The sequence below is a fragment of the Otolemur garnettii genome, unplaced genomic scaffold (genome assembly GCF_000181295.1).
Source record: "Otolemur garnettii isolate 467f Iridium unplaced genomic scaffold, OtoGar3 scaffold00011, whole genome shotgun sequence".
Classification (NCBI taxonomy): domain Eukaryota; kingdom Metazoa; phylum Chordata; class Mammalia; order Primates; family Galagidae; genus Otolemur; species Otolemur garnettii.
The window spans coordinates 23,957,691-23,981,796 of NW_003852406.1; the positions used below are offsets into that span (position 1 = coordinate 23,957,691).

At 42.7% G+C, this 24,106-nt stretch overlaps 1 protein-coding gene across 2 annotated transcripts in view; it reads left to right on the top strand.

The window, feature by feature from the left end:
* The window catches only part of THSD4 (thrombospondin type 1 domain containing 4), a 590,530-nt gene that overhangs the window by 524,148 nt on the left and 42,276 nt on the right, over positions 1-24,106 (top strand). The gene's annotated exons all lie outside the window — the stretch shown is intronic.

Below are 24,106 nucleotides of genomic sequence, written 5' to 3' on the forward strand. Positions count from 1 at the left end.
TGGAATGTGGTAACAGGACCAGAGAAAAGCAGGAGGAAGTTGCCCCCACGTCTCTGCAACTCATCATCAATTCATCATTTCAAATTCACTATTTTAATTAAATTGAACCTTTTAAAAGAATTTTTCACTTAATAGGCACCTTGAAGATCTTTTTTAGTTCAATCCTAACTAAAATCAATCATGAGGAATAGGAGGCCAGGGAAGGACGGGGAGAATTTAGAAGAGAAAAATTGGAAGCTGAGGGATGTAGCTAGTCCCGTGCTGCTGCACAGCTGAAATGAAAGGTCTTGCTAGAAGGAGCAGGTCCAGTGGGCACCCAAGGCCAGACAACAGCCAGGTATCCTTCAAAGTGCATCCAAATACTGAGTTAAAGGTGGGTGCAGTGGCTCACGGCGCTAATCCTAGCACTCTAAGAGGCTGAAGTGGGAGGATTGCTGGAGCTCAGGAGTTTGAGACCAGCCTGAGCAAGAGCAAGACCCCATATCTTAAAAAAAAAAAAAAAAAAGTAGCTGGGCATTGGGGTGGGTGCCTGTAGTCTCAACTACTTGGGAGGCTGAGACAAGAGGATCACCTGAGCCCAGATTGCTGTGAGCTACAACACCACGACACTCTACCCAGGGCAACAAAGTGAGACTCTTGTTTGTTTCAAAAAATATATAATAAAAATAAATACTTGGCCACCTGTCATTTCAAGAATAGTGAACTGTCAGCTTTAGAACAGGCTAAGCCCTATGTGCCAAAAGGGAGACCAATGGGGACAGGACCCAATTAACAAAACTAACCCCAAGGGTAACCAGACCCTCAGAAGGCATTGGCATGACCTCTATTGTTAATGAAGCATCACTGGGGGGGAAGGGGACAGTGTCCTATAACCTCAGGCAGCTTACTCAGGACATTATTAACACACACGAAGTCCCGTCACCTCCTTGCATTTCTGGTGAGGTGTGTTTTATAGCCCCTTATAGATCAGCAGCCCCGGCAGCTGCCAGGCTGGCCGGCCCCTTAACTCTAGTTCTCAGAATAGGCAAACTCTTCCAGCCCTGTGTCAAAACAGTAGCCAGGAGGAAATTAGACACCATTGCAGCTTTTTCATGCGGGGGCGGGGGGGATTTTGCAGTCATTCATTCATTAAATAACTATATCATAGTTGCCTACTGTATACAAGGACGTTTAAAGAAGAAAAAGACCTAGACATGAGCTCTTCCCTCAAGAGTGTGTGGTCAATCTGATGAGGGAGATAGGTAGTCAATGATAAATTCCCTAAAATAAATATATCAAGCATGACGGGAGTCCAGAGAGGGGAGACAGGTACTTCTAGCTGATATGGGGCAGGAAGGGAGTGAGTGCTCAGAAGGCCGGAGGCAACTGCCATGGATCTGGAAGGATGAATAGGTTTGGAGAAATTGCAGATCATGCAGTTGTGAGAAATTGCATCTGGAGAATCACAACGCTTCAGAGAGTGTCTGTCTAACCCCCCTGTCTAATGTGAGGAAACCGAGGCCCAGGCTGGTAAGCAGCAGGTCTTGAAATGAAGCTTTTACCTAAAAAATGTGGCGTCCATCCATGCAGCCCCCTCCTCACCCAGGGTAGGACTTCCAGACAGAAGGCAGCGTGGGCGCAGCCCAAGCTGGGGCATGTGGTAGATGGAGGATTGCAGCTTACTTGGAAAACAGGATCTGCCGTTTAGATGCTCAGGGTCAAAGGAGAGCTAGGCAAAGCCAGAGGTCTGCACCCAGCAGGACGGCAGAGGCACTGACCAGGAGGCAGGCCAGCAGAGAAGATGGTGTGTGTGGTGTCGGGCATGTTGGCCCGGGGGTGTTTGTTAGGACAGGCTGTTTGTCCTAAATGGCTGCAGGAGACCTGGTACTCGAGCTCAGGAAGGAGGTCAGCGTGAAGATGTAAACTGGGAGTCTCCTCTCCAAGGCAGGGAGAAAAGGGATGAAAAATGGAAGCTGCCCTGAGTCTTTTGTTTTGTTTTGGTTTTGGTTTTTACTTTTTTATTACTCAGGCCTTGCAGGATGAATAGACCCTGTGTTGGTGGAGAGCGGTGAGCATCTCTGCCTTCCTAAGGTGCCAGCAGGGCTCCCTCTGGGGTGGAGGACCAGAGGCTGGGTCCAATAGGCAGGCAGAGGTGGGAGGATGCAAAACCCTGGAGGCGAGGATGAGAGATTGGGGAGGAACAGTCTACATTGTAGCGGGAAGGGCAGGAAGGGTTCACATGCCACCACCATGACGCCTGAGAGAAGCAGCAGCTGCATCCAGCAGCTAGAACATCACTCCTGACCTCTGCAGGTGCGAGGCCGCCAGAGTGAATGTTATTCAGGAAGTTTGACAGTGAAGGGAGGAGGGGGACTGGGCTGTGCCTGGTCTGAGGCAAGATGTGGTTTCTCTTTTCCTTTTTAAGGCTGGGATAGATCAGGATGTGTTTCTAGGAGGATGGCAGGGAGCTGGCAGAGAGGGAGATAGATGAGAGATGAGAGAGAGAAAATCCCGATGGAGGCAGGAAAGGGTAAGGCCAAGGACTGGACCCTTGACAGTTAGAATTAGTCTCTGAGCTGAGGTGGGGGGATGGCCTGGAAGGCCATATGGGGGAGCCCGAAGCCCCAGTAATCAGGTCAGTTGTGCAGCAGGAAAACCAAAGGCTGAGGCTCGAACCTTGGGAGAAACCCAAAGGGAAAGGTCAAATGGAGCGGACAATTACAAAACATAGTCTTGATCCAGAGGCCCAAACAAGTTGGTCAATGGTACCCAGCAAAGGAGACCGGCTGGGAAGGTAACAAACAAGGATAAAGTTTGCTTTTAAAGACAGATTAGAATGATAAAGCTAAAGTCCATTAAGCCACTTATCAAATGCATGATTTCTCTGCTTGCACTGCACTTCAGTGTCCAAATATTTTAATTAAACCCACATGTGAACACTGGAGATATCAAAGGAACAAGGACATTATTAATTTGGAAACAAAGGTGATTAACCACTTTATTCTTCTAAGTCATTTCCTCATTTAGCTCCAATCTTGGTAACAAACATGCCTGTATCTTCATGATCATGTTCCTGGATTTAAAACCACAGTTTTGGTTTTTGCCCCCTCAGGGACTTATTTCTTATCTCTTGGGCCCTTTTGAAACAGGCAGTTATCAGATCAACATTTAGCTCATTGGCCTGGGGTTGAGTAGGTCACTTCCCACCCCCTGAATCATAGGCTTTGAAGAATTCAAGCCAAAATTCCAGGCTGGCTTTAAGCAATAAATACTGTAATTAACTTTTAACCAAGCAAGCTAACATTTTGCTTGGAGAAAGCATCGTTTTCCCAAACAAATGCCTTTCAAATAAAAACAATTTCATGCCCTGTGTTTCCAGCCTGATGCTCCCCGGTGTTCAGGAATAACCACCATGTTGTGCAAGACTACATTCTTGGAGCCTTTTAAAATCCAGTTTTCTCTGGTTTTCAGTTCTGCCATAGAAGCTGCACTCTCTTTTAGCCTAAGAACAAGTATTTGGTTTCTAACAGAGTTGACTGAGTTCCCTTCCATCTGGACTGTTCAAGTTTTGTGGAAATCTTCCTAAACCTGGTTAGATGTTCTTCTGTCCTGCCCGACACACCTGAAACGTGACAGAAACTGAGCCCAAGGCTGCAGTGACAGTCTGGGATTGAATGTGGCCAGTGGCATGCCAAGGCAGGGGGACAGGGACAGTGGAGTGCTCCAACCCAGCAGGGGAGAGTATTTTATCAGAGTGATAGTAAAAAGGATCACTCTAGACAGTTGGGGTTTGGGGGGTAATTTTGTTTTGAGACAAGGTCTCACTCTGTCACCTGGGTTAAGTGCCATGGTGTCATCTTAGCTCACAGCAACCTCAAACTCTTGGGCCCTAGAGATCTTGCCTCAGCCTCCTGAGCAGCTGGGACTACAGGTGGTGCCACCATACCTGGCTCATTTTTCTATTTTTAGTAGAAACGGGGGTCTTGCTCTTGCTCAGGCTAGTCTCCAACTCCTGAGCTCAGGCAATCCACCTGCCTCAAGCTCCCAGAGTGTTAGGATTACACGTGTGAGCCACCACGCCCAGCTACCTCTAGACAACTTTATTACTGTTTTTAAATCCTCTACTGCCATCCACCTCCTTTTTGCCTGCACCTGGAACAAACCACACCCGCGGTCTGGCCAGTGGCTATCACATGCTGTCTTTAGCCCAGTTAGAGAAGTTTGTGAAATTAAGACTTATAGTGGGGCCAGAAGGAGGGAGCCCTCAGAATATTCCATACCTGCTGCTCCCAGAAGTCCAAAGGCAAGGGACAGAGCTGAGCTAGAAAACGAAAGTTATATGTTAAAGTGTCAGTAGTTAGAAGAGATTTTTTTTCAGTCCTAGGCCAAAGGCAAGACAGGAACTAAAGGGAAAATAAGCCGTCACGCATGTGTGCGGGAAGGGCTCCAGCATGAGATGGGTTGTGCATTTTGCCACACGGGTTGCCATCCTCCGACCTGATGCTGTGTGTGTGGCACTGCCATGCATAAGGCAGCCTTTCTCCAAGGAAGTTTTTAAGTCACCACATAATTTCCGTCAGCATTTAGAGTGAGGGACATAGAACGTCGCCTTGAAACGTGGCCTCTTTGCTCAGCACCGTGGCAGAGACCCCTGTCCTGTGGTTACGGTGCTGCACACAACTGTGTGGAGAGCGTGGGTGGCCCTGGAACACAGCCACCTGAAACAGCAGCTCCGAGCGGAGCTTTCCAATCAGTGAGGTCCTGTCCCCGGCCTACCATGGACCATGTGGATTCCTGGGAGGGAGTGTGGCCTGGTGTAAAAATCACCAAATGGATCACGTCCCCGACTCTGCTGTTCACCACTATGTGGTTGAGGAGCACGCCTCGTCTTTGCTCTAAAACTAGCTTGCACACCTGAAAAATAGCATTGGAGTTAGGACAGCTGATGGGGGGAATAATTGAAATAAGGTGTGTGAAATTGCCCTGTAAACTGTAAAATGCTGTGAGATCTAAGGATGGATCACTTGCAGGCACTGCTGGTTGGGTTTTCTGGGTGCCATTAGGCCTCAGCCAGTAATTAGTCATTGGTATCCAATTAAAATGGGGAGGGAAAGTTCAGCAGCAGCACCTGGGTGAAAAATCTATTTATCAGGTATCTGGGAATTCACGGAAAAGCAGCAGCTACTGAAGCAGAGCATGGAGAAGGAAGGGGTGACACTTCTGTTGTCCTGTGCAGTGATGAGCACTCAGCTAGCATATTGCATTCCAAGAGGGGCTCCTCACTGGTCTGTAGAAATGTAGACTGGCCAGATAATACATCCCAAGGGGTAATATCTAGGAAGCAGCAATTGGAAAAGGAAAACTCTGGGAAGAAAGTGAAGCCGTCTTTATAATTTTTAAAGGTTCTTAGGTGGGCTGGGCATGGTAGTTCACGCCTGTAATACTAGCTCTCTGGACAGCCAAGGCAGGTGGATTGCCTGAGCTCAGGACTTCAAGACCAGCCTGAGCAAGAGCAAGACCCCATCTCTACTAAAAATAGAAAAACTATCTGGGTGTGATGGCAGGCACCTGTAGTCCCAGCTACTTGTACGCTGAAACAAGAGGATCTCTTAAGCCCAAGTGTTTGAGGTTGCTGTGAGCTATGACACCACAACACTCTACCCAGGGTGACAGAGTAAGAGTCTGTCTCAAAAATAAAATAAAATAAAAGTTCTTAGGTGGAAGATGGATTTGACATGGATCTGTGCCTTCTAGAGGAGGACTAAGAGCACTGGATGGACACTGCAAAGATGCAGATTTCAGCCCGTGTAAGGCTATGGATGGTTCCCAAACTTTGCTGCAAATTGGAATCACTTGGGAAGTTTTCAAATGTCCCATTGCTTGGGCTGCACCCCAAACCAATTAAATCTGAATCTCTGGGAGTGAAGCATCATTTTTAAAAAGACTCTCCAGGTGATTGCCATGGACAGCCAAGTTAGAGAAGCAGTGATCTACAGAGGTCCTGGAGCTCAGGACTAATCGAGGGTGGGATGAGCTACTAGGCATGTGGGGAATTATCTGCCACCAAAGCTGCTCAGATCCAGGCTTCATGTCACTTGGTGAATTCAAGGCTTGCATGGAGGGTTAGACCAAAGCAGATGTTCCTTCCCATCCTGGGGGGCTGAGTCAATACTCTAAAGTGGAGGTTTTCAATGTCTTTAATTCCAAGGATTATTTGTTCAAATAATATAAAATATTTAAAACAAACAAAGAAATAGGGAGGTGCCCCCCTCCATTCCATTCCACCCTTTTCTCCATGATGACCCCTGAGGACACTTCCTGGAAATCTGGAAACTTAATGAAAATCTCTTGGAATCCAAGGAACACAGTTTTGAAAACCACCAATTTAATGGAAGGGAAATAAGATTTCCACAGAAATGAACTTTGTGCTCAGCCATCTGTAGTTGGAATCTTAATTGTTTTGATGAATAAAAGTAGCAAATCCCAAATGGAGGAGGGCCAAAGTAAATGACCATGGACCTCATCTATTTGTTGGTTGGAAACATAAGCAGCATCAGCCAGTCTGTGGTTGACCCAGTGCCTTAGGAACTAGACCCACATTGATTTCTGCTCGTTATTTTGGTGCCACATGTAGGATCTAAGACCCACCTCATCTGGATGACTATGGAACCTCCAAAAGGAAAAATATCTTATTATTATTTGCTGAACGTTGTCAGGTTTTGCATTCACAAGTCAATGTTCAACCTGGGTTAAGTTTTTCCCTCGTGACCAGCATGCAGAACAGTGTTGAACCCAAGTGTTCTCATTGCCAATATATCTGTTTACAATTTCATGGTACCTTCTGTGTGTCACACGGACTCTAGTTTCCATATCAAAGCCGTAACTTACATATGAGGAACAAAGGAATAAGGGGTGAAGAAATAGTAAGGACATGTGGGTTTGAGCCCTGGTTCAACTCTTAACCAGCTGTGTGAATGAAGACAAATACATCTCACATCAGTTTCCTCCCCTCTGAAGTGGAATTCATTATACTTGCCCACCTATTTCCCAGGATTATTGTGAGGTTTGAAAAAAACCAAAGTGATATCCTCTTAAGTTCTATGAAATATGCATGATTATTGAAAACAAAATTTATAACATTGGGAAGATTTCAGTGTATGTAATATACATGGCAAATATAAATAGGGAAAGATTGGTTGGTTTTGGTTTCAGATTATTTTTTTCTTAAATACACTTTATTTTTTACATTATTTTTTGATTCACAGCAAAATTGAGTGGTAGGTACAGAGATTTCCAATATATTCCCTGCTATCACATGTGGAGAGCTTCCCGCATTGTTGTTTTTAAAACTTCCACATTTTGCTTGAAATGATGAATGCTAACTCTAAGTAGACTATGAAATATTAGGTTTTATATTATAATCCCTAGACAACCACTAAAAAAATACTACAAGGAGATATGACCAAAAAAGCCAATAGACAAATTATATGGAATATTAAAAACTATTTAATTTCCAAAGAAGAAAGGCAAAGGAGAATAAGGAAAAAGGCCAAAGGAGACAAGAGGAACAGAAACACTAACAAAAGAAATAGTCACCCTAAATCCAGTCAATAACTATTATAAATGTAAAAGTTCTAGAAACACCAATAAAGACATTGTCAGATTAGATGGAAAAAGAAATGCCCAATTCTATGCTGTCTACAAGAAACTCTCTCTAACTGCAATGACATGAACAGATTGAAAGTAAAAGAATAAAAACTATAAGTTGTGGAAATAGGAAATATTAAAACTAATGAAGAGAAATCAGGAGTGGCTGTATTAATCTTACACAAAGTAATTTTCAGAACAAGGAGAAATTACCAGTGATAAAGAGAGGAATTGCATGAGAGTTAAGGGGAAATTAACCAAGAAAACATAACAATCATAAATGCATATACATCAAAACAGCAGAGTTCTAAATACATGAAGCAAAATCTATAGGACTGAAAGGAGAAATAGAGAAATGCACAATTATACTTGGATACTTCAGCATCCCTCTCAAGATAATTGATAAGGCTCGGCGCCTGTGGCTCAAGCAGCTAAGGCGCCAGCCACATACACCTAAGGTGGCGGGTTCAAATCCAGCCCGGACCTGCCAAACAACAATAATGGCTGCAACCAAAAAATGGCCAGGCGTTGTGGCAGGCGCCTGTGGTCCCAGCTACTTGGGAGGCTGAGGCAGGAGACTCGCTTGAGCCCAGGAGTTGGAGGTTGCTGTGAGCAGTGAAGCCATGGCACTCTACCCAGGGGCTCAGCTTGAGGCTCTGTCTCAAAAAAAATAATAATAATAATTGATAAAACAAGTAGGCAACTTGGCCTAATTAATGTTATGCAACACTCCACCCACCAGCAGCAGAATACATGTTCTTTTCAATGTGCATGGAGTAGTCACCAAGATAAACCATCCTCCAGACCATGAAACAGAGTTTAACAAATGTAATATGGTTATACTATAGATGTGTATTCCATTCCTATCATAATGGAATTTAACTGGAAATCAGTAACAGAAAGAGCTCTAGAAATTTTCCAAATATTAAAAAACATATGGAAATGAACAATACACATCTAAATAATGAGTGAATTAAAGAAGAATTCTCATATGAATTCAGAAAATATTTTGAAAACACAACGTGTCAAAATTTGTGAGATGCAGCTAAAGCTATGCTTAGAGGAAATTTATAGCATTAAGTGCTTATATGGGAAAGAAAGAAAGATCCCAAATCAATAATGAAATGTTCAACCTTGAGAAACTCGGAAAAGAAGCAAGTTAATCCCAAAGCAAGAAAGAGGGAGGAAATAGTAAGAGCAGAAGTCAGTGAAATTTGAAGCTAGAAAACAAAGAAAAAATGATGAAACAAAAACATTGGTTCTTTGAAAACTGATGAACCTCTACTCACAGCCAGCATTTTACTTTATGTTGAAACACTGATCAGAAACAAGACAAGAATGTCTGCTCCTTGTCATAGTGGACATATTCCACGTGGAATATGGAATATTATACAGGACATTTTGGCCAGAGTAGTTAGGCAATAAAAATAAAGAGCATCTAGAATAGAACAGGAGAAATAAAACTCTGCTCACAGCAGCCATGATCATGTGTGCAGAAAATCCAGAGTAATCCACACACAGAGGACCACCATTAGAAATAAGAAACACGTTCAGAAAGAATGAAAACTCCAAGTTCAATATACAAAAATTAATTATATTTCTATACACAATCAGGAAGTGAAAGTAAGAAAATTCGATTTACAAAGGCATCAGAAAGAATAAAATACTGAAGAATAAGTTTGACAAAAGAAGTGTAAAATTTGTGTACTGGAAATTATATAACATTATTAGAAGAAGCTTTAAAAGACCTGGGAAAAACTGGAAAGGTCACCCATGTTCATAAATTAAAAGACAATATTAAGGTAACAATCCTACCCAAACTGATCTATACATTCAGTATAGTCCTTGTTAAAAACCCAAGTGGAGAAGTTTCTCTTCAAGTCTCTTGCCCACCCTGAGATGGGGTCACTTGTTCTTTTCTTGCCAGTACGTTTGAGTTCTCTATGGATTCTGATTATTAAGCTTTTGTCAGAGACAAAACTTGCAAATATCTTCTCCCATTCTGAGGGCTGTCTGCTTGCTTTACTTACTGTGTTTTTGGCTATGCAGAAGCTTTCTAATTTGATCAGATTCCAGTAATGTATTTTTGGTGTTGCTTCAATTGCCTGGGGGGTCCTCCTCATAAAATATTCTCCCAGGCCAATTTCTTCAAGTGTTTTCCCTGCACTTTCTTCTAGTATTTTTATAGTTTCATGTCTTAAGTTGAAATCTTTAATCCAGTGTGAGTATCTTAGTTAATGGTGAAAGGTGTGGGTCCAGTTTCAGTCTTCTACAGGTCGCCAGCCAGTTCACCCAGCACCATTTGTTTTTGGTTTTTGGTTTTTGGGTTTTGTTTTGGTTTTTTTTTTTTTTTTTTTTGCAGTTTTTAGCCAGGGCTGGGTTTGAATCTGCCACCTCTAGTATATGGAGCTGGTGCCCTACTCCTTTGAGCCACAGGCACCACCCCTAACACCATTTGTTAAATAGGGAATCTTTTCCCCACTGAATATTTTTAATTGGCTTGTCGAAGATCAAATAACGGTTAAGTAGCTGGGTTCATATGAAAGCTATAACTCAATTATAGCCCAAGAAGAAGAGGAAAGGGGAGAGGGAGGGGAGGGGGGATGGGTAGAGGGAGTGTAATTGGTGGAACCACACCTACGGTGCATCTTACAAGGGTACTTGTGAAATTTACTAAGTGTAGAATATAAATGTCTTAATACAATAACTAAGAAAATGTGGTGAAGGCTAACCAGTTTGATGAAAATATTTCAAATCCTATATAAAATGAGCACATTGTACCCCATAATTTCATTAATGTACACAGCTATAATTTAATTTTAAAAATTAATAAAATTGTCAATAGCCTGAAAAAAAAAAACCCAGGTGGAGTTCTGTATAAGTTGACAAGTTGATCTTAAAATTCATAGAGAAATGCAAGGAACACAAAAAGAGCCAAAACAATCTTAAAAAGAAGACGGAAGTTGGAGTACTCACAAATCCCAATTTCAAAACTTAATCCCAAGCTACAGTAACCAAAATAGTGTGGTATTGGCAGAGGAGAGACATACAGGTCAATGGAATAATATTGAAAGTCCAAAAATAAGCCCTTATATTTCTGGTCAATTGATGTTCAGTGAGTATGACAAGATTTTCAAAAAGGGAGAGAAGAGTATTTTTGACAAACGGTGCTAGGACAAGTCGATACTCACATGAAAAAGGGTGAAGTTGGACCCCTACGCAGCACCATACACAAAAACAAACTCACAATGGATCAAAGAGCTACATGTAAGAATAGAACTCTTAGAAGGAAGCAGAGGAGTAGATCTTCGTGACTGTGGATTAGGCAGTGATTTCTTATATATGACACCAGAGCATAAACAACAAGAGAAAAAAGTAAGTAAACAAGATTTCATCAAAATTTAAAACTTTTGTGCTTCAAAGGACACTATGGAGAAAGTGAAAACACAACTTATGGAATGGGAGAAAATATTTGCAAATTGTGTATCTTATAAGGGACTTGTATGCAGAATATATATAAGGAACTCTTACAACTGAATAATAAAACAAATAGCAGGATTTTTAAGTGGGCAAGCAATTTGAAGACATTTCTCAAAAAAGACCCCCCCAAAATGGTTAATAAGCCAATGAAAAGATGTTCAGCATCATTAATCGATAGGAAGGAGTACTTTGCAAAACCTGCAAGTGTCATTATGCTGACATCAAAACCAGACAAAGACATTATTATAAGAAAAGAGAACTATAGACCGCTAATCCTCGTGAGCATAAATGCAGCAATCTCAACAAAATATTAGCACATAGAATCCAGCACTATGTAAAAAGGGAAATAAGTCTCAATCGAGTGGGATTAACCCCAGGAATAAAAGTCTGATTCAGCTTTCAAAGTTCAATCAGTGGAATTCACTTATTAACAGACTAATAAAAAATCACATCAACATCTCAATAGACACGGGAAAGGTACATACAAAATTCAATTCCTGCTCATGGTTTAAAAAGAAAAGTAGAAATAGAAACTTCTTGTCCTAGTAAACAGCATCTACAAAATTAACAAACAGTAAAACCCTATACCTAACATCATACTTCATGGTGAGAGACTGAATCTTTCCCTTTAAACTGGGTACAAGCCTCTCACCACTCTATTCAACTTTGTACTCGAAGTTCTCGCAAGTGCCTTAAGGAAATAAAAAGTAAGCAACTGAAAAAGAAAGGTGCCTGGGTTCAGCTAAGCGCCAGCTTGCTCCACCAGAGAAGCTCATTTTGTGAGAACCAGTGGAAAGAAGCCTGAGCTGCCGGAACCTGTTCCCTCTGGATTCACGGCATAATAGGTGTACAGTGTAGCACCCGGGAGAACCAAGGGAACCAGCTGAGAGGGAGCATAAGGTGTGGAACCCATTCCCGATGGATGCATGGTGTAATCGGTATAAAAAAATAAAAGGCTGCTATAAAAATGTTTTAGAAAAAATAAAACTATAGGGAAAGTTTTGTACAGATACTTCATCAAAGAAAGCTACAGCTAGCATGTAAGTTCATGCAAGATGTTCAACTCCTAAGTACAGGAAAGCTTTTATTGCATAAGTGCAAATTAAAACCACGATGAGATACAATGACACAACTATTAGAATCACCAAAAAAAACAAAACAAAGCAAAAACCACAGTGCTGGTGAGGCTGCAAAGCGCCTGGAACTCTCGGGCACTGGTAGTGGGAATGAACAGTGATACAGCCGATCTGGAAAACAGTGTGGGAGTTTGTTACAAAGTTGCACATACATGGGCCACGTTACCCAGAAGTCCTCCTGCTAGGTATTTACCCTAGAGAAATGAAAACTCAAGTGAACCCAAATACCTGAGCATTGAATGTTTAACGCAGCTTTATTCTTCTACCCAACTGATCCCAGCCCTCAAGTAGGGCACAGATGACCCATGTACAGCCATGAAGCAGAAGACTGCTCAGCAAGAAAAACAATGAACTAGTGATATTCAGAACATGGATTAACTGCAAAGGCATTGTGTAAGGGAAAGAAGCCAGACTCAAAAGGCTGCACACTGTAATATATGAGTCCAGTGATTAGTCTCACATAATAATTGGCAAACTTATAGGTATGGAAAGCATCTCAGTGGCTGCCAGGGCTAAAGCACTGGGGAAGGGTTTGACCACAACATTGGTAGCACCAGATAATTTTCCAGGGAGTGAAACTCATCAATTTTAAAACACCAAATTCGTATCTGTAAAATTTGAATTAACTGTTGAATCAACATAATACTATGATCGTCATTAATATTATGATAATTATTATCACAGTCCAAGATTCGCCAGCCATGGCAACTTGGGGAGTTTAGCTAAAAAGGGTTAGGTAACAGGCGTAAACCCTTACTGAAAGAATCCTAATCTAAGATACCACCCATGCACTCTCTAGAACCCCATAGACTGCAGCCCTTCCCATTGGGCGAGAACACTCACTTGGTCTCTTTGCCAAACATTTAATTCTTCCTGTCCAGGGCTACGTAATGGCTATACTCTGGCTCTTGGAAACTGCCCTCATGAACTGCCTTGGTGCTTCTTATCTCCCAATGAGCTCCTGGCATCCTCTCCAGGGCTTCAGTGGGTGCTGTACTGAGGTCACTGTGCCCACATGGCCTTCGTCCTCCCCCATGTTGCTGGACCTTTCAGCAGCTATTACCTCTTGGAGTTCTGTGAAAGAGACATAGTCTGGCCTTCAGAATTCACACAATCTTAGATGTTATTGGTGTCATACCTGAGTGTCTTCCTTCTAGCCTAGAAGTGTATATTTTATGTAGATTTTATGTAGATACAGACCTATGTAAGGCTTCATTGTTGTAATATTTCACCATTTCCATCACCATGACAACCAGGGTATCATCGGGGAGGAATTATATGACTACTGTGACCTTTGCCACCAATTTGGAGATCAAAGTTAAACTTAAGATATTAAGGCTCTTCGCCCCACCCCTACCCCACATAAATTCATATCCAACTTCTGCCAAGGCACAAAGAGATAATTTGAGCCATCTTAAAAATAGGTTAGAAATGACAGAATATATTACATTAGAAATAAAGTATTGATGTTTTAACAGGCCTGACTTGTTAAAGGGATTTGTAGATGAATTGAATGTGAAACCTAAAAGGATTTCTACGTGACTATTTCACAGCCTAGAGAAACTGATCCATCCAGTTGCCTACACACCAACAGTCGTTATTTCCTTGTTGCAGCCTGAAATAGAGGGGCAGGCCATAGAATGGGTCAAGCAGATATGAGGTCAGATCATGGCTCTGACACAAACTTGCTGTGTGACTGTGGACAAAGTACTTAACCTTTCTGAACCTGTTCTTCTCATCCACAGGACCCGGTCCCACAGGACTGTGAGATTAAGGTAGTTTATATAAATGCTGGAATGTGAGCCCCCAAATCAGGGCAAAGATTAGTGGCGGGCATTTGGCATCTGTTTTGCTCACTGCCTAGAACATAGCAGGTACTGAGCAATTGTTCACTGAATGACTCACGGTGCCTGGCAGGGTTATGCAGACCTGGGATGAGTTTCAGGATGGGTTTGAGGATTGCATATTACTTGTTGACAGAGCACCTTCCTATTTCATAGAGGGTGTGTGCATGCACGTGTATGGGTGTGCTTTATTTTTGTTTTTGTTTTTCACAGCTGACTGTACTGGTGGGCAAAGCCAGGCCAGCTAGTGGGCTGTTATCCTGCCCAGCTGTGCACACACTCGAGGCCATAATAGCACCGCCCCACCTGACTGCCATGGCCTTCCTCCCTCAAACCAAGAAGCTCACACCTCTCCAGGTTTCCCCTGGCTGTGGATCCAGGATGCTTCTTTTCTGATGTGTTCTCAATCTCCTCAGGTAGAATCCTAATATCTGACTCCATGAGGTCACCACAGATGTTCCTTACTGGGAACGTCTGAGACAAACCTGCCCAGAAGACGGAGAGGCAGGGAAAGCTGAGTCGCAGTCCCGCCTCTGACATTATTCTCAGACAGCTCCAATTTTCCATCTGTGCCAGGAGGAGGGTGTGTTCCTGGGCACATGCTGCCACATCGCGTGTGCCCACTTGGGCTCTGAGGAAGTCCTTTACCTCTTGCTGTTGACAGGTCGCTGCTTTTGAAAATGAGCCTTATTGGCTTCAGGTGTTTTGTTACAAACACACAATGAGTCATCACTAAATGTCAGCTCTTTGCTAACGCCATGGACCTTACAAAGAAATTTTAAAACCTAGGGGATTGGATATATAAAGTGAGGTAGGGCTGTGCCATATACCTACACAGGAATGCCACACAGCAGCTAGAAGCAGTTACCTAGAGCAGTGATTTCCAACCCGTGTGACAGGAAGATTTTTAAAAATCATTAACTAAATTATCTTCAAAAGAAGTTCAAAGCACAGTAAGCATATTCTTTTTTTTCTACTATTTTTTTAATCAACATAATTTAAGTGTGCCACAGAAGTTTCGGGTTAGGTTCAAATATGCCGTGAGATTAAAAGGTTGAAAAACACTGATCTAGATGGACATTATAGCCATGAAGATGGAACTGAAATGCAGAGAAAAAAACAGTGACATTTATATAAACTACATGTATTCAGAAGGTGCAAAAAAAACATATACACACTTGATGAATGGGAAAGACTATTAAAATGTAACACTCAGTATGTGGGGTCAGACAATTAAGTTCCCAAGCTCATCCTGGGAAAAGTGCTGTGTACGTATGTCATTGCTGAGTCTCACCGCCGTCACCTCTGAGGCACGCGCCTTGGCCATGTGGTGACCATGGTGATAATCAGCAGTGAGGTATGTAGCACTTTTTCTAGGATGAGTTCACAAACTTAATGGTTCAACCTCTACACTGAGATCAAAAGTTGGGTGCAAGTCACGCTGAACACCTCTAGTTGCAGACGTCAACCATGACTTGAGGGTTACAAATTTAATAACAGTTTTTTTCCTTTCTTAAAATGTGTATACCTTGTTTTGGCACCCTCGGTATACATCACATTAGTGTAGATCAGTGGTTCTCAACCTTCCTGATGCTGCAATGTATTTTCATTGTTACAAAGGGGTCATGAGCCAGAGGTTGAGAAGCGCTGGTGTAGACGCTTACTGGGATGGGCAGGGACAGATGGTGGTGGGAGTCTAGTGGGAAAGAACAAATAAAAGACAAGAGAGGTGGACCTTGTATAAGAAAAGTGTCCTGGGCTGAAACATTAGATGAATTCAGCTTTCTGCTTCTGAATTAAAAAAAAAAAAAAAAACTTTGGGGAGCTTAGACTTCGCATTTAGGATAGAAAGAAATAATAATAACAACCGCAACTAGTTAAGCCCCAAAAAGTAGGGCATAGCCACTAAGATTAGTGTTAAGAGGTTAGAAGCCAGGACTTGACAGCACATGAGACCAAGGAGCAGTGAAGGGGCAAGTGAACGTTAAATGACTAGCAATTGGACAAGACCACCAGGAAGAGGGGCATTATTTGATATCTAATGAGTGTCTCTTGGTCAGATACTAAATAAGACAAAACTTCTGTCCTATAAAAATAAATCACAGTAGGAATTTTTAACAAGCAGATCACAGATGACCAACAGTTTCCATCCTTGATTGAATGAAGACAAGGGGAGCTATGTGCAGTGATTGCAGGTGGGGTCAAATCACACGAGATATTAACTGAATCAGAGGAAGATGGATTTTATCCTTTAGGGAAGGAATTGGGGGTAGAGACAAGAGGAAAGAGATATTTCAGGAAGGTTCATCTATGGTCCCATGCAGGGAGATCCGTGGTCAGGCTTCTGCTGTGAAAACCTTGGAAATGAGAGGTGTCTTGTTGGAGAGAAAAGGGAGAGAGACCAATGTAATAGCTGCTCAAAGGAGGGGGTTCTATGCCTGCTGAATTACTTGGCTAGGGAGGAAGAAAGAGAGGGAAGAGTCAGAGACAATGGCCAAATCTGAGTAATGGGAGAATAATTTTTTTTTTAAAGAGGAGGGGGTTAGGAAGCAACTCATTTGGAATGGGAAAGATACCAGGTTTCTCTCCAGATTACCTGAGCTATGAGACCTACTGGTGGAGTTAGCCTCGCAGAGGGACAGACATAGCCCTTCCTACTGTGGCAAGTGGACAGTTCAGCCTAAAGAGGAAAGCACAGCCTGAGACGGCCACAGGTGCCAAGCTGGTGCTGCCTGTGGGTGGGAGAGGCATGGTAGGTACTGGGGAACTGTTTGTGGTGCAAAGGAACTTTGGACTTCACGTGCTAGCTGTCTTCCTGTTCTGCAGCCAGTGTTGCTCCTGAAACCAGGTCTCCACTAACACTATCCTGATTAAAAACATGCCATGGCTCCCGAGTGCCCGCAGTCAAGCCCTTCCAGTCTGCCTGAGGGCTTCCCACCTGACTTTATCACCAGGAGCTCTCAGGCTCCACCAGCCCCAGCACCCCACAACTCCCCTTCTTCATCCCTCCAAGGTAACGCCCTCCCTGCGTCTGCCTTTATTCATGCCGTTCTCTGTCCCCAGTGCCCCAGTGTTCCCTGTCCTCTGTCTGGCGAACCACTCTTCACCCTGCAGATCCCTGCTCAAATGCCACAATCCTCGGCATCCCATGGAAATCTTAGCAGCCTCCCTGTTCCCGTTGTCTGGGCTCCCGCAGACTTGGGGCTCCCAGAGCTGGGGGCTGTGCCTACCTTTGCAGCACCCCCAACACAGTTTTGCCCAGTTTGTTTTCTTACATGAACAATAGATGGGAGCTATTTTATAAACGTTATTTAAGGCTTCAAAACACACAAACTTGCTTTTAAAGTTGTAAAGTTTTCAAAGGAAATTTGGAGTCTGAATAAATCAAACGTTCTAATATTTTGAAGGATGAGAATTAACCATTCTTACCTATAATTTAGCCATGAAATAAGAACAAAGCCTTGGCATTTCCCTGTATTTAAATCCCCTACACCCTGTGATTATGTACCAAAGAGAAAGCCAACCTTCTTTCTCCGATACACTCTGATTTTCAGTCCAAATGTGTGACGTCACGTGTCAGAAAATCACACACATTCTCTTCTGTCCAAACTCGAAATGACAAAGTGAATCAGACTGAAAAATTACCATGAGATGCGGCCGTATATTTGTCTAACAAGAACCATAATTTGGATGTTGTATCGAGCTATACCTGGTCTACCTAAGAAGAAACACCACATGTGTTCACCATTTTGGTGGGATGGAAAGGAGGACCATTTTGGAGATTAGAATTCTTCCACAGGAATATCCAGATATAAGCAAGACTCCTTGTTAGTCTGTGGACAACTTCTCAGAACAATGATTTTAAACTCATTAAATACAATCTGTAAGAGTATAAAAGAAACAATTTGCAGTGAAACCTCTGTAAACTGACCACCCCAGGGACTGTAACAAACTGGTCGACATACAGAGGTGGTCAACATGAGGAACAAGGCCTGCTGTACTGATACGTACATGTGGTGCATGTCTGGTCTCTGAAAATTAGGTCAGCTTGAGGCGGTCAATGTAGGAGGTGGTCAGCTATGGAGGTCCTACTATATATTGAAATACAAATATCAAAATATCTTTTGAAAGGAATTTGTAATTTGCTTCTTTAACATTAAATTAGGAGATCTTCTGGAGGGTCTAATATTATAGTTTCAAGTAGTGGTGAGTGTTTAAAATGATATTTCAAAATATTGGTGTCATCTTCAATGTCATATGAATATATCTCTTACATATGATTTCTGTTGGTGACAAAGTCACAGTACTGCACACTGTTATGGTTTGGGACATGCATTCACAATAAAGAGAAATGCTGAATTTCAGTTGAAGGTTAGTGAAAATATAGACTTCAGGGACCTCTCCAAGACTCTAAAGTATAAAGTGATTAGTTACGTTCCATTTTCAAGGTATCCAGCTTCGCTGGTACATTCTTAGCCTCCCTTGGGTTCGTGCCCACGTGTGGGCTTCAGTGGAAGCTCGTAGACAAGACTGAAAATCTCAGTCACAGAAACCAGGCTTCAGACTCTCAGCTGGTGTCGCACAGGAGGCCAGTGCTGTCGACCACTTTGACCTTGAATTCGCTGTGCTACTTCCCCAGTGGCTTCTGAGAGCTGCTGAAACATTAAGAAGCTTTCCGTGTTGTTGCCTGGAAGAATTTAGTCTTCATTGTTCAAAGAAGAAACACACATCCAGGTGATAATGATCTCTTTGCTATAAGGAAGACATCTTCTTTCTTTGATTTAGGGAACAAGTGTTTTGGTCACAATCAACAGTGACTATTTAAGATTGTGAAATGAAGTGTTTGAGAATCAGAGCTTTCATGTATACTCTATTCTTACATGAATCTTGGAGAAAGGCACTGTTGGTACTAATAGGTTTAGACCAAAAACATATGCCTGCTGGGCGCAGTGGCTCAGACCTGTAATCCTAGCCTGAGGCAGTAAGATCATTTGAGCTCAAAAGTTCAAGACCAGTCTGAGCAACAGTGAAACCCCATTTCTACTAGAAACAGAAAAGCAGCCAGGCATTGTGGTGGGCGCGTCTAGTCCTAGCTACGCGGGAGACTGAGGCAGGAAGGCAGGAGGATTGCTTGAGCCCAGAAGTTTGAGATTGCTGTGAGCTAGGCGGATGCTACAACACTCTAGCCAGTGTGACAAAACAAACAGCATAGATGCCCAGCACTGACAACTAAAACTGAAATAAAACCCAAACGTCAAATGACGGTGACCTTTTCCTCCTACTGACGTAGCTATGAGGGTGCCCTTCTAACAAACCTTATGGAAGCTTGACCTTCAGCAAACACCCTCTAGCAAAAGCCGTAGCCACCTGCGCCTTTTTGCGAGGTGGTTTTGGACACCATTGCTAGCCCTGGACCTGCTTATAGGCACATAAATTGTGGATACAGCTGCTTTCAATCTGCAGGACCAGGTGGGGGCTAGTTTTGGAGCTGATTCAGAAGCCAACCCATGGACATATGGAATCAGGACCACATGTGATATGGTTTTTTAAAAATTCTTCACTATTGTATAGTTGAATATTCATCTAAATCTTTAGAGGGGTATGTAAGTAATAGCAATAAATGATAAAAAGGTTCAGGGTCCCAATTTTTCTAGGAAGGCCTTTCCACCTATGTAGTATTTCAAATGGTTCTTTAATAGACTTTTGGTTTCCAGATAATAACCTCTCCTACAGTATTGCCATTAAAAGCAATAAAATCTTAGCCAGAACATGCCTCAGTTCTGAGCTTTTTGATGCTGTGAATGGGATTTTAAGGAGAAGTTATAAAATAAGGGAAAATAACTATACCCTTCCGGAGTATTTCTGCTAGCACTGTGCCCTTTCTAGTAATTAAAAATGCTTAAGCTTCAAAGAAGGTTATACAAGCACAGAGCAAAACAACTTTTATATAGTTGTAAAAAGATGGAAAATGGAAAATGTATGACTCCCTTCTCAACTCCTGTCCCAATGTAAACCTCAGTTCCTGTTCCCAAATGTTAATAGTTTTCCGATTGTCCTTGTCTAAATATTTTATATACAAGGTCTGACAATTAAACTCATGAACTCATCCTAGGAAAAGTTCCTAGGTGAGTGCTACACACCTCATTGCTGAATATCACTGTGGTCACCTTTGAAGTACTCCCCTTGGGAAGCTGTTCACTGATGCCAGCACTGAGTCCATCCTTTCAAGCAATTTAGGAACTCTTTTTCTGTAATGACCGTCAGAGCTATCAGCGTATAACCCACAAAAACAAAATCAACAGTGAACACCTCTCAGCAAGATGCAGCCACGTATGCACATGATCGCAGCTGTGAGACACTGATATGCCAAGGTTATGGAACCTTACCGGGTTGTTTACACAGTGCTGTCAATGTAAGCACATGGTGGCAAGTCTGCGAACTTAATTGTCAGACCGCGTATGAGGACAGTTCTGATGATCATTCCAGAAAAAGAGTTCCAAATTTGCTTTGAAGGGTGGACTAGGCACTGGCATCCGCACACAGCTTCCCAAGGGGAGCGCTTCACAGGTGACCATGGAGATGCTACATGGTATGTAGCACTTTTTCTGGGATGAGTTCGTGAACTTAACTGTCAGGCCTCATATGTGCTTTTATTAAAAAGTATACAAAATAGGATCCTGCCAGACACTGTTTGGGATTTTTGCTTCATTCAAAAATGTATCGTGGAATTCTTTCCTGACACACACATCTATGGACCTCTGTCATTCCAAGTCCACTTGGTGTTCCATTGTGTGGCAATCTTCTCCTAATGGACATCTGGGTGGTTTTGGTTTTTACGCTGTTAAAAAAAATCTACAGAAAATATCCTTGTTGCAAACACTTCTGTGTGCTTACAAAAGTACATCCCTCAAGTAAGCTCCTAGAAGTAGAATTCTTGGGTCAGGATGTCTGGACATTTAAAGTTTAAATTATCCTCCAATAGGATTGAGTCAGTTCGCACTCCTAACATTATGGGTCCTTACGCGCTCATTGCCTGGCAAGGCTGGCAATATTAAGTTTTCTTAAATGCTTACCATTCGTGTGGGTCAAAATTACCTCATTGTGGTTTTGATTTGCATTTCTTAAATTATAAGTGAGGCAGAGCATCTTTTCATTTTCTTACAGAATATTTGTGCTTGGTTTTCTGTAAATTGCTTGTTTACCATTCTTTGCCTGTCTTCCTTTTGAGCTGTCTGCCTTTATCTATTATGTACATATTAAGTTCCTGCTCCATAGTGAGAGCCATGCTGGGCCCTCCAGCTATAACAGAGAAAACACCCCTTTTGGGTGCCCTTTTGGACTCGCAGTGTACTAGGAGACAAACGTTAATTGGGTAATTCTCTCGATAGGTGTATTAATAACTGAGTTAAATGCCTTAACGGAAAGGCTCTTGCTTTTCTCAGAGCATAGCAGGGAAGAGACAGGCTGGCCAGGAGTGCCCTGGGGAAGCGGACATCAAAAGAATGAATAGGATTTGGGGCTGGGCATGGTGGCTCAGACCTGTAATCCTCAGAAGGCCAAGGCAAAAGGATCCCTTGATGCTAGGAGTTTGAGACCAGTCTGAGCAACATAGCAAAACCCAATCTCTACAAAAAAAATAGAAAAATTAGCCAGATGTGGTGGTACCTGCCAGTAGTCCCAGCTACTCAGGAGGCTGAGGCAGGAAGATCCTTTGAGCCCAGGAATTTGAGGTTGCTATGAGCTATGATCATGCCACTGCCCTCATGACCAGGTAACAAAATGAGACATTATCTCAAAAAAAAAAAAAAAAGAATGAACAGGATTTCTGGAAAAAGGAATAGAGCCACGGAGGAAATGTGGTGCATTATGAGCTAAAACAGTGGTTCTCAACTGTATTAAAGGGCCGTGGCATTAGGCAGGCTGAGGACCACTGAGCTAAAAGAAGTCCAGGGGACCGGAAGGGTGACACATGATGAGGCCAGGGTCACTGATGATTGGGGTGCTTAGAGCAATAGAAGGCCATCAGTGGATTTTAAGCCACAGGTGGTGATCTAATCTGCATTCTGAAAATATTGTTCTAGCTGAAATAAAGAGAAACAGGAAGACCAATTAGAAGGTTTTTGAATGAGTGCAGATGAGATCTCATGGTAGCTTGGCCCTTCATTATAGCAGTGGACATGAAGAGAAGCAGGTTCAAGAAACATGGAGGTTAAGTAAAATTTGATGGTGGATTGATAGGGGTATGGAAGTGAGGAGGTGTCCTGGATGACTCCTGGGCCTGTGGTTGGATGGATGGTGGTGTCATTCACTAAGATAGAAAAACACTGGAAGCAGCCAGGAATGGGTTCAGCTTTGGACAAGACAGCCAAGAAAAATTGGCAACTGGGCAATTAGATGTAAAAGTCTAGAGCCAGAAGCAAAGTTTGTGCTGGAAACTTGGAAGTATTGGCCTATAGTAATTGAAGTCATAGGCATAGACTAAATTGCTCATGACAGACATACAGCGCCCAAAGCAATTCTACTCTTAATCCTTAAGGAACTCTTACATTTAATGTCTAAATAGGGAAAGATGAGACAGAAAAGAAAACAGAGATGAACAGCCAGAAAGCAGGAGGAAGCAGGCTGAGCATGGCGTCCCAGGAGCAAGTGGGAGGGTGTTTCCGATAGGGTGGAATAGTGCCGAGAGGTGCCTAGGCAGCTGGTACCAGGAAGGAAGACACTGGAAGACACCTATTGGATTGGATTTAGCAACACAGGCATCTTAGTGACATGAATGTAAGTTTCCTTAATGGGAAGTGAGGAAATGGAGGCACGGTATGGACCTCTCTCAAGAAGTATAGTTTTTGATGACCCCAGAATGGCCCCAAACTTGTTCTTCCTCAGTCTCCACCCTTGACCTTTCTTTGCCACTCAATATGCTGAATTGATTTTGTAACTCAGTAATCAAAGTTCCACAGATGTGCTCTCCCGAGAGCCATGGCAGGAGGAGGCCATCTCAAACTTGGAGACTCTCTGCCTCTTTGCACAGCTCCTGACTCTGCAGGCCTGGCATCTGGGAAGACCTGTTGTTTTAAAAACACTAATGAAAATGGGTTTACAAAAAAGAGTCTTTATGTTTCAGTGAAATTTAAGGATAAATGAGGATCTGGGATTTGCAGAGTGAAAGTGAGTAAGCCAGGAGTTGACAACTGTTGAGGTAGGGTGCTGGGTCCATGGGGGGTTATTATACAGTTTTCACTACTTTTGTTTATTTATAAATTTTTTCATAATAAACCATAAAAAGTTAAATTTAGGAATTCTGTAAAGTGAAGGTACAAAGAACCAGTGGCCATCACAGGGACATTTTGTACATGGCACTTAAAACAGGACCTTCTCTAAACTCAGTCTGCTGTTGGCTTGTGGGCCCCCGGGTGCCAAACGTAGCTGAAGAAATTCTGGTCTCAGATAAGCCCTTGGCCTCTCCCATTAGCTCTAAAGCCTTGTTCCTGGCCCCTCCTCTCCTTTCTTATCTCCCTTCTGAGAGTGGACTCCAATCTCAGGTCTGTCACTCATGGACTTGAAGTGACAAGTTCTCAAGTTCCCTCACATTTCTGAGCCACTCTCTGAAAAGTGGGGATCAGAACATCTGCTCAGTGATACTGTGAGGATTAAATTTGACCATACTTGTGAGAGTATCTGCCGCAGCCCACAGTCTCAAAGGCTGACAGGAGTCAGGAAGGTAACAGATATGGATGAATGAAGTTGACCAGATAGAGGAGAAGGTCATGTGACCCTCCTGGTCTAGGTTTAGCTTTGCCACTTTTGGCAGACATATAAGTAAGCATTATGAGAAAAATTTTATTCTGTGAGAAAAACAATGATGTAAGAGTGATAAATGAGATATGTCGTTCATGTTCATAAATAAATGGAGAATAAACTGAGACTTAGCTTCATTGTTGGGGAGCAATAGGGAGTGGTGGGCATTGGGGCAAATCAGAGCATGTAAGCCCCATCTCAAAAAGGTAGTTCTCCTAGCTCCAG